Consider the following 9,531-nt stretch of genomic DNA (forward strand, 5'->3'; position numbering starts at 1 on the left):
ATAGAACTCATCATCCGGCCCGGATCCGTTTCGGATCCGTTCATAGAACACATCATCCGACCCGGATCCGTTTCGGATCCGTTCATAGAACACATCATCCGACCCGGATCCGTTCATAGATCACATCATCCGGCCCGGATCCGTTTTGGATCCGTTCATGGAGCACATCATCCGGCCCGGATCCGTTTCGGATCTGTTCATTGAACTCATCATCCGGCCCGGATCCGTTTCGGATCCGTTCATAGAACACATCATCCGACCCGGATCCGTTTCGGATCCGTTCATAGAACTCATCATCCGGCCCGGATCCGTTCATAGATCACATCATCCGGCCCGGATCCGTTTTGGATCCGTTCATGGAGCACATCATCCGGCCCGGATCCGTTTCGGATCTGTTCATAGATCACATCATCCGGCCCGGATCCGTTTCGGATCCGTTCAGAGAGCACATCATCCGGCCCGGATCCGTTTCGGATCCGTTCATAGATCACATCATCCGGCCCGGATCCGTTTCGGATCTGTTCATAGAACTCATCATCTGGCCCGGATCCGTTTCGGATCCGTTCATAGATCACATCATCCGGCCCGGATCCGTTTTGGATCCGTTCATGGAGCACATCATCCGGCCCGGATCCGTTTCGGATCTGTTCATAGAACTCATCATCCGGCCCGGATCCGTTTCGGATCCGTTCATAGATCACATCATCCGGCCCGGATCCGTTCATAGATCACATCATCCGGCCCAGATCCGTTTCGGATCCGTTCATAGAACACATCATCCGGCCCGGATCCGTTCATAGATCACATCATCCGGCCCAGATCCGTTTCGGATCTGTTCATAGAACACATCATCGGGCCCGGATCCGTTTCGGATCCGTTCATAGAACACATCATCCGGCCCGGATCCGTTTCGGATCTGTTCATAGATCACATCATCGGGCCCGGATCCGTTTCGGATCCGTTCATAGAACACATCATCGGGCCCGGATCCGTTCATAGATCACATCATCGGGCCCGGATCCGTTTTGGATCCGTTCATAGAACTCATCATCCGGCCCTGATCCGTTTCGGATCCGTTCATAGATCACATCATCCGGCCCGGATCCGTTTCGGATCCGTTCATAGATCGCATCATCCGGCCCGGATCCGTTTCGGATCCGTTCATAGAACTCATCATACGGCCCGGATCCGTTTCGGATCTGTTCATAGAGCACATCATCCGGCCCGGATCCGTTTCGGATCCGTTCATAGAACTAATCATCCGGCCCGGATCCGTTCATAGATCACATCATCCGGCCCGGCTCCGTTTCGGATCCGTTCATAGAACACATCATCCGGCCCAGATCCGTTTCGGATCCGTTCATAGATCACATCATCCGGCCCGGATCCGTTTCGGATCCGTTCATAGAACTCATCATCCGGCCCGGATCCGTTTCGGATCCGTTCATAGAACTCATCATCCGGCCCGGATCCGTTTCGGATCCGTTCATAGATCACATCATCCGGCCCGGATCCGTTTCGGATCCGTTCATAGAACTCATCATCCGGCCCGGATCCGTTTCGGATCCGTTCATAGAACTCATCATCCGGCCCGGATCCGTTTCGGATCCGTTCATAGAACTAATCATCCGGCCCGGATCCGTTTCGGATCCGTTCATAGAACTCATTATCCGGCCCGGATCCGTTCATATAAGTCATCATCCGGCCCGGATCCGTTTCGGATCCGTTCATAGATCACATCATCCGGCCCGGATCCGTTCATAGAACTCATCATCCGGCCCGGATCCTTTTCGGATCCGTTTATGATACTTATAACGGAGGTGGACTCATTTGGTCCAGAACCTTTATTTATTAGGAATTTATTAACAATAGTAGACACAGATAAAAACTTTCTTACCAACTTGAAATGACTCCATAAAAACCCCACCAGTTTAGCCTGATCCACCTGAAAATGATTTATTATGAAGCTGCAAAAGACCTAAAATCGGGTTATTATTACGAGTAAATGTACAGTTTTGAGGCTGAACAGTGGTGCGGTTGGTAGCACGGTTGCAGGTGTTAGAATCCAGCCAGGGGTCTTTCTGTATGTGCTTTGCATGTTCTCCCTGTACATGCATGGGTTCTCTCTGGGTACTTCATCTCATCTGCTATCCATTGTGCTGTACTGCTCTCCCTGCCTCCCTCATCCTCTATACCAGGACAGTAACCTCCACCAACCTCCCTGGAAATATATGGGACATTAGAGTATGATCCTTGTGATCATATGATTGGTTGGATACAACCAATTAGGTGGAATTGAGTTCACTTAAAAGAGCTGGCACAAACACCAGCTTGACCAACACAACACTACAAGTGGCTAATAAAGATAATGGACACAAAAAAACATGAAAAAATGTGATGGAAATTCTTAAATGTATTTATTAATACTCACACACTCATTTTAATGAACAATAATAAAATAAACAAGAACTGGCATAACTGCACAAACACGCAAACAAACATGAAAAAACACATACAAATGTATGTAAAAAACCAAACAAATGTATGAAAAAAAACATACAATTGTAAAAAAAAAAACACATACAAATGTATGAAAAAAGAACACACACAAATGTATTTAAAAAGAACACACAAATGTATGTAAAAAAACACACACAAATGTGTGTAAAAAGAACACATACAAATGTATGTAAAAAGAACACATACAAATGCATGTAAAAAGAACACATACAAATGTATGTAAAAAAAACACATACAAATGTATGTTAAAAAACACATACAAATGCATGTAAAAAGAACACATACAAATGTATGTAAAAGAACACACACAAATGTATGTAAAAAAACAGATACAAATATATGTAAAAAGAACACATACAAATGTATGTAAAAAGAACACACACAAATGTATGTAAAAAAACACATACAAATGTATGAAAACAAACACACAAATGTATGTAAAAAGAACACATACAAATGTATATAAAAAACACAAATGTATGTAAAAAAAACACACAAATGTATGTAAAAAGAACACATACAAATGTATGTAAAAAGAACACACACAAATGTATGTTAAAAAACACATACAAATGCATGTAAAAAGAACACATACAAATGTATGTAAAAAAAACACATACAAATGTATGTAAAAAACCACATACAAATGTATGTAAAAAGAACACACACAAATGTATGTAAAAAAAACACATACAAATATATGTAAAAAGAACACATACAAATGTATGTAAAAAAACACATACAAATGTATGTAAAAAAAACACATACAAATGTATGTAAAAAGAACACACACAAATGTATGTAAAAAAAACACATACAAATGTATGTTAAAAAACACATACAAATGCATGTAAAAAGAACACATACAAATGTATGTAAAAAAAACACATACAAATGTATGTAAAAAACCACATACAAATGTATGTAAAAAGAACACATACAAATGTATGTAAAAAAACACATACAAATGTTTGTAAAAAACACATAAAAATGTAAAAAAAACATACAAATGTATGTTAAAAACACATACAAATGTATGCAAAATAAAAAACACATACAAATATATGTAAAAAGAACACACACAAATGCATGTAAAAAAAACACATACAAATGTATGTAAAAAAAACACATACAAATGTATGTAAAAAGAACACACACAAATGTATGTAAAAAAACACATACAAATGTATGTAAAAAAAACACATACAAATGTATGTAAAAAGAACACACACAAATGTATGTAAAAAAAACACATACAAATGTATGTTAAAAAACACATACAAATGCATGTAAAAAAAACACATACAAATGTATGTAAAAAAACACATACAAATGTTTGTAAAAAACACATAAAAATGTAAAAAAAACATACAAATGTATGTAAAAGAACACACACAAATGTATGTAAAAAAACAGATACAAATATATGTAAAAAGAACACATACAAATGTATGTAAAAAGAACACACAAATGTATGTAAAAAAAACACATACAAATGTATGAAAACAAACACACAAATGTATGTAAAAAGAACACACACAAATGTATGTAAAAAGAACACACACAAATGTATGTAAAAAGAACACATACAAATGTATTTAAAAAGAACACATACAAATGTATGTAAAAAAAACACATACAAATGTATGTAAAAAGAACACATACAAATGTATATAAAAAACACAAATGTATGTAAAAAGAACATACAAATGTATGTAAAAAAAACACACAAATGTATGTAAAAAAAACACATACAAATGTATGTTAAAAAACACATACAAATGCATGTAAAAAGAACACATACAAATGTATGTAAAAAAAACACATACAAATGTATGTAAAAAACCACATACAAATGTATGTAAAAAGAACACATACAAATGTATGTAAAAAAACACACAAATGTTTGTAAAAAACACATAAAAATGTAAAAAAAAACATACAAATGTATGTAAAAGAACACACACAAATGTATGTAAAAAAACAGATACAAATATATGTAAAAAGAACACATACAAATGTATGTAAAAAGAACACACACAAATGTATGTAAAAAAAACACATACAAATGTATGAAAACAAACACACAAATGTATGTAAAAAGAACACACACAAATGTATGTAAAAAGAACACATACAAATGTATTTAAAAAGAACACATACAAATGTATGTAAAAAAAACACATACAAATGTATGTAAAAAGAACACATACAAATGTATATAAAAAACACAAATGTATGTAAAAAGAACATACAAATGTATGTAAAAAAAACACACAAATGTATGTAAAAAGAACACATACAAATGTATGTAAAAAGAACACACACAAATGTATGTAAAAAACCACATACAAATGTATGTAAAAAGAACACATACAAATGTATGTAAAAAAACACATACAAATGTTTGTAAAAAACACATAAAAATGTAAAAAAAACATACAAATGTATGTTAAAAACACATACAAATGTATGCAAAATAAAAAACACATACAAATATATGTAAAAAGAACACACACAAATGCATGTAAAAAAAACACATACAAATGTATGTAAAAAAAACACATACAAATGTATGTAAAAAGAACACACACAAATGTATGTAAAAAAACACATACAAATGTATGTAAAAAAAACACATACAAATGTATGTAAAAAGAACACACACAAATGTATGTAAAAAAAACACATACAAATGTATGTTAAAAAACACATACAAATGTATGTAAAAAGAACACATACAAATGTATGTAAAAAAAACACATACAAATGTATGTAAAAAACCACATACAAATGTATGTAAAAAAACACATACAAATGTTTGTAAAAAACACATAAAAATGTAAAAAAAACATACAAATGTATGTAAAAGAACACACACAAATGTATGTAAAAAAACAGATACAAATATATGTAAAAAGAACACATACAAATGTATGTAAAAAGAACACACACAAATGTATGTAAAAAAAACACATACAAATGTATGAAAACAAACACACAAATGTATGTAAAAAGAACACACACAAATGTATGTAAAAACACATACAAATGTATTTAAAAAGAACATACAAATGTATGTAAAAAAAACACATACAAATGTATGTAAAAAGAACACATACAAATGTATATAAAAAACACAAATGTATGTAAAAAGAACATACAAATGTATGTAAAAAAAACACAAATGTATGTAAAAAGAACACATACAAATGTATGTAAAAAGAACACACACAAATGTATGTAAAAAAAACACATACAAATGTATGTTAAAAAACACATACAAATGCATGTAAAAAGAACACATACAAATGTATGTAAAAAAAACACATACAAATGTATGTAAAAAACCACATACAAATGTATGTAAAAAGAACACACACAAATGTATGTAAAAAAAACACATACAAATATATGTAAAAAGAACACATACAAATGTATGTAAAAAAACACATACAAATGTATGTAAAAAAAACACATACAAATGTATGTAAAAAGAACACACACAAATGTATGTAAAAAAAACACATACAAATGTATGTTAAAAAACACATACAAATGCATGTAAAAAGAACACATACAAATGTATGTAAAAAAAACACATACAAATGTATGTAAAAAACCACATACAAATGTATGTAAAAAGAACACATACAAATGTATGTAAAAAAACACATACAAATGTTTGTAAAAAACACATAAAAATGTAAAAAAAACATACAAATGTATGTTAAAAACACATACAAATGTATGCAAAATAAAAAACACATACAAATATATGTAAAAAGAACACACACAAATGCATGTAAAAAAAACACATACAAATGTATGTAAAAAAAAACACATACAAATGTATGTAAAAAACACATACAAATGTATGTAAAAAACACATACAAATGTATGTAAAAAGAACACACACAAATGTATGTAAAAAAAACACATACAAATATATGTAAAAAGAACACATACAAATGTATGTAAAAAAACACATACAAATGTATGTAAAAAAAACACATACAAATGTATGTAAAAAGAACACACACAAATGTATGTTAAAAAACACATACAAATGCATGTAAAAAGAACACATACAAATGTATGTAAAAAAAACACATACAAATGTATGTAAAAAACCACATACAAATGTATGTAAAAAGAACACATACAAATGTATGTAAAAAAACACATACAAATGTTTGTAAAAAACACATAAAAATGTAAAAAAAACATACAAATGTATGTTAAAAACACATACAAATGTATGCAAAATAAAAAACACATACAAATATATGTAAAAAGAACACACACAAATGCATGTAAAAAAAACACATACAAATGTATGTAAAAAAAACACACAAATGTATGTAAAAAAAAACACATACAAATGTATGTAAAAAACACATACAAATGTATGTAAAAAACACATACAAATGTATGTAAAAAAACATATACAAATGTATTTAAAAAGAACATACAAATGTATGTAAAAAAAACACATACAAATGTATGTAAAAAAAACACATACAAATGTATGTAAAAAGAACACACAAATGTATGTAAAAAGAACACATACAAATGTATTTAAAAAGAACATACAAATGTATGTAAAAAAAACACATACAAATGTATGTAAAAAGAACACACACAAATGTGTGTAAAAAAACACACACAAATGTATGAAAAAAGAACACATACAAATGTATGTAAAAAAAACACATACAAATGTATGTAAAAAGAACACATACAAATGTATGTAAAAAACACATAAAAATGTAAAAAAAAAACATACAAATGTATGTTAAAAACACATACAAATGTATGCAAAATAAAAAACACATACAAATATATGTAAAAAAAAACACAAATGTATGTAAAAAGAACACATACAAATGTATGTAAAAAAAACACATACAAATGTATGTAAAAAAAACATACAAATGTATGTAAAAAAACACATACAAATGTATGTAAAAAAACACATACAAATGTATGTAAAAAGAACACACAAATGTATGTAAAAAGAACACATACAAATGTATTTAAAAAGAACATACAAATGTATGTAAAAAAAACACATACAAATATATGTAAAAAGAACACATACAAATGTATTTAAAAAGAACATACAAATGTATGTAAAAAAAACACATACAAATGTAAAAAAAAACATACAAATGTATGTTAAAAACACATACAAATGTATGCAAAATAAAAAACACATACAAATATATGTAAAAAGAACACACACAAATGCATGTAAAAAAACACATACAAATGTATGTAAAAAAACACATACAAATGTATGTAAAAAGAACATACAAATGTATGTAAAAAGAACACATACAAATGTATGTAAAAAAACACATACAAATGTATGTAAAAAGAACACACTCAAATGTATGTAAAAAGAACACATACAAATGTATGTAAAAAGGACACATACAAATGTATGTAAAAAGGACACACACAAATGTATGTAAAAAGAACACACACATGTATGTAAAAAGAACACATACAAATGTATTTAAAAAGAACATACAAATGTATGTAAAAAAAACACATACAAATGTATGTAAAAAGGACACACACAAATGTATGTAAAAAAACACATACAAATGTATGTAAAAAAACACATACAAATGCATGTAAAAAAACACATACAAATGCATGTAAAAAAACACATACAAATGCATGTAAAAAAACACATACAAATGTATGTAAAAAGAACACATACAAATGTATGAAAAAAGAACACATACAAATGTATGTAAAAAGAACACATACAAATGTATGTAAAAAGAACACATACAAATGTATGTAAAAAGAACACATACAAATGTATGTAAAAAAAACACATACAAATGTATGTAAAAAGAACACACACAAATGTATGTAAAAAACACATACAAATGTATGTAAAAAGAACACACACAAATGTATGTAAAAAACACATACAAATGTATGTAAAAAGAACACATACAAATGTATGTAAAAAGAACACATACAAATGTATGTAAAAAGAACACACAAATGTATGTAAAAAAACACACACAAATGTATGTAAAAAACACATACAAATGTATGTAAAAAGAACACACACAAATGTATGTAAAAAGAACACACACAAATGTATGTAAAAAACACATACAAATGTATGTAAAAAAACACATACAAATGTATGTAAAAAGAACACACACAAATGTATGTAAAAAGAACACACACAAATGTATGTAAAAAACACATACAAATGTATGTAAAAAAACACATACAAATGTATGTAAAAAGAACACACACAAATGTATGTAAAAAACACATACAAATGTATGTAAAAAGAACACACACAAATGTATGTAAAAAGAACACACACAAATGTATGTAAAAAACACATACAAATGTATGTAAAAAGAACACATACAAATGTATGTAAAAAGAACACATACAAATGTATGTAAAAAGAACACACACACATGTATGTAAAAAGAACACATACAAATGTATGTAAAAAAAACATACAAATGTGTGAAAAAAGAACACACACAAATGTATGTAAAAAAACACACACAAATGTATGTAAAAAGAACACACAAATGTATGTAAAAAGAACACATACAAATGTATTTAAAAAGAACACACACAAATGTATGTAAAAAGAACACATACAAATGTATATAAAAAACACAAATGTATGTAAAAAGAACATACAAATCTATGTAAAAAAACCACATACAAATGTATGTAAAAAGAACACATACAAATATATGTAAAAAGAATACACACAAATGTATGTAAAAAAACACATACAAATATATGTAAAAAGAACACATACAAATGTATGTAAAAAAACACATACAAATGTATGTAAAAAAACACATACAAATGTATGTAAAAAACACATACAAATGTATTTAAAAAGAACACACACAAATGTATGTAAAAAGAACACATACAAATGTATATAAAAAGAACACATACAAATGTATATAAAAAACACAAATGTATGTAAAAAGAACA

The sequence above is a fragment of the Odontesthes bonariensis genome, chromosome 12, assembly GCF_027942865.1.
Source record: "Odontesthes bonariensis isolate fOdoBon6 chromosome 12, fOdoBon6.hap1, whole genome shotgun sequence".
Taxonomy (NCBI): Eukaryota; Metazoa; Chordata; class Actinopteri; order Atheriniformes; family Atherinopsidae; genus Odontesthes; species Odontesthes bonariensis.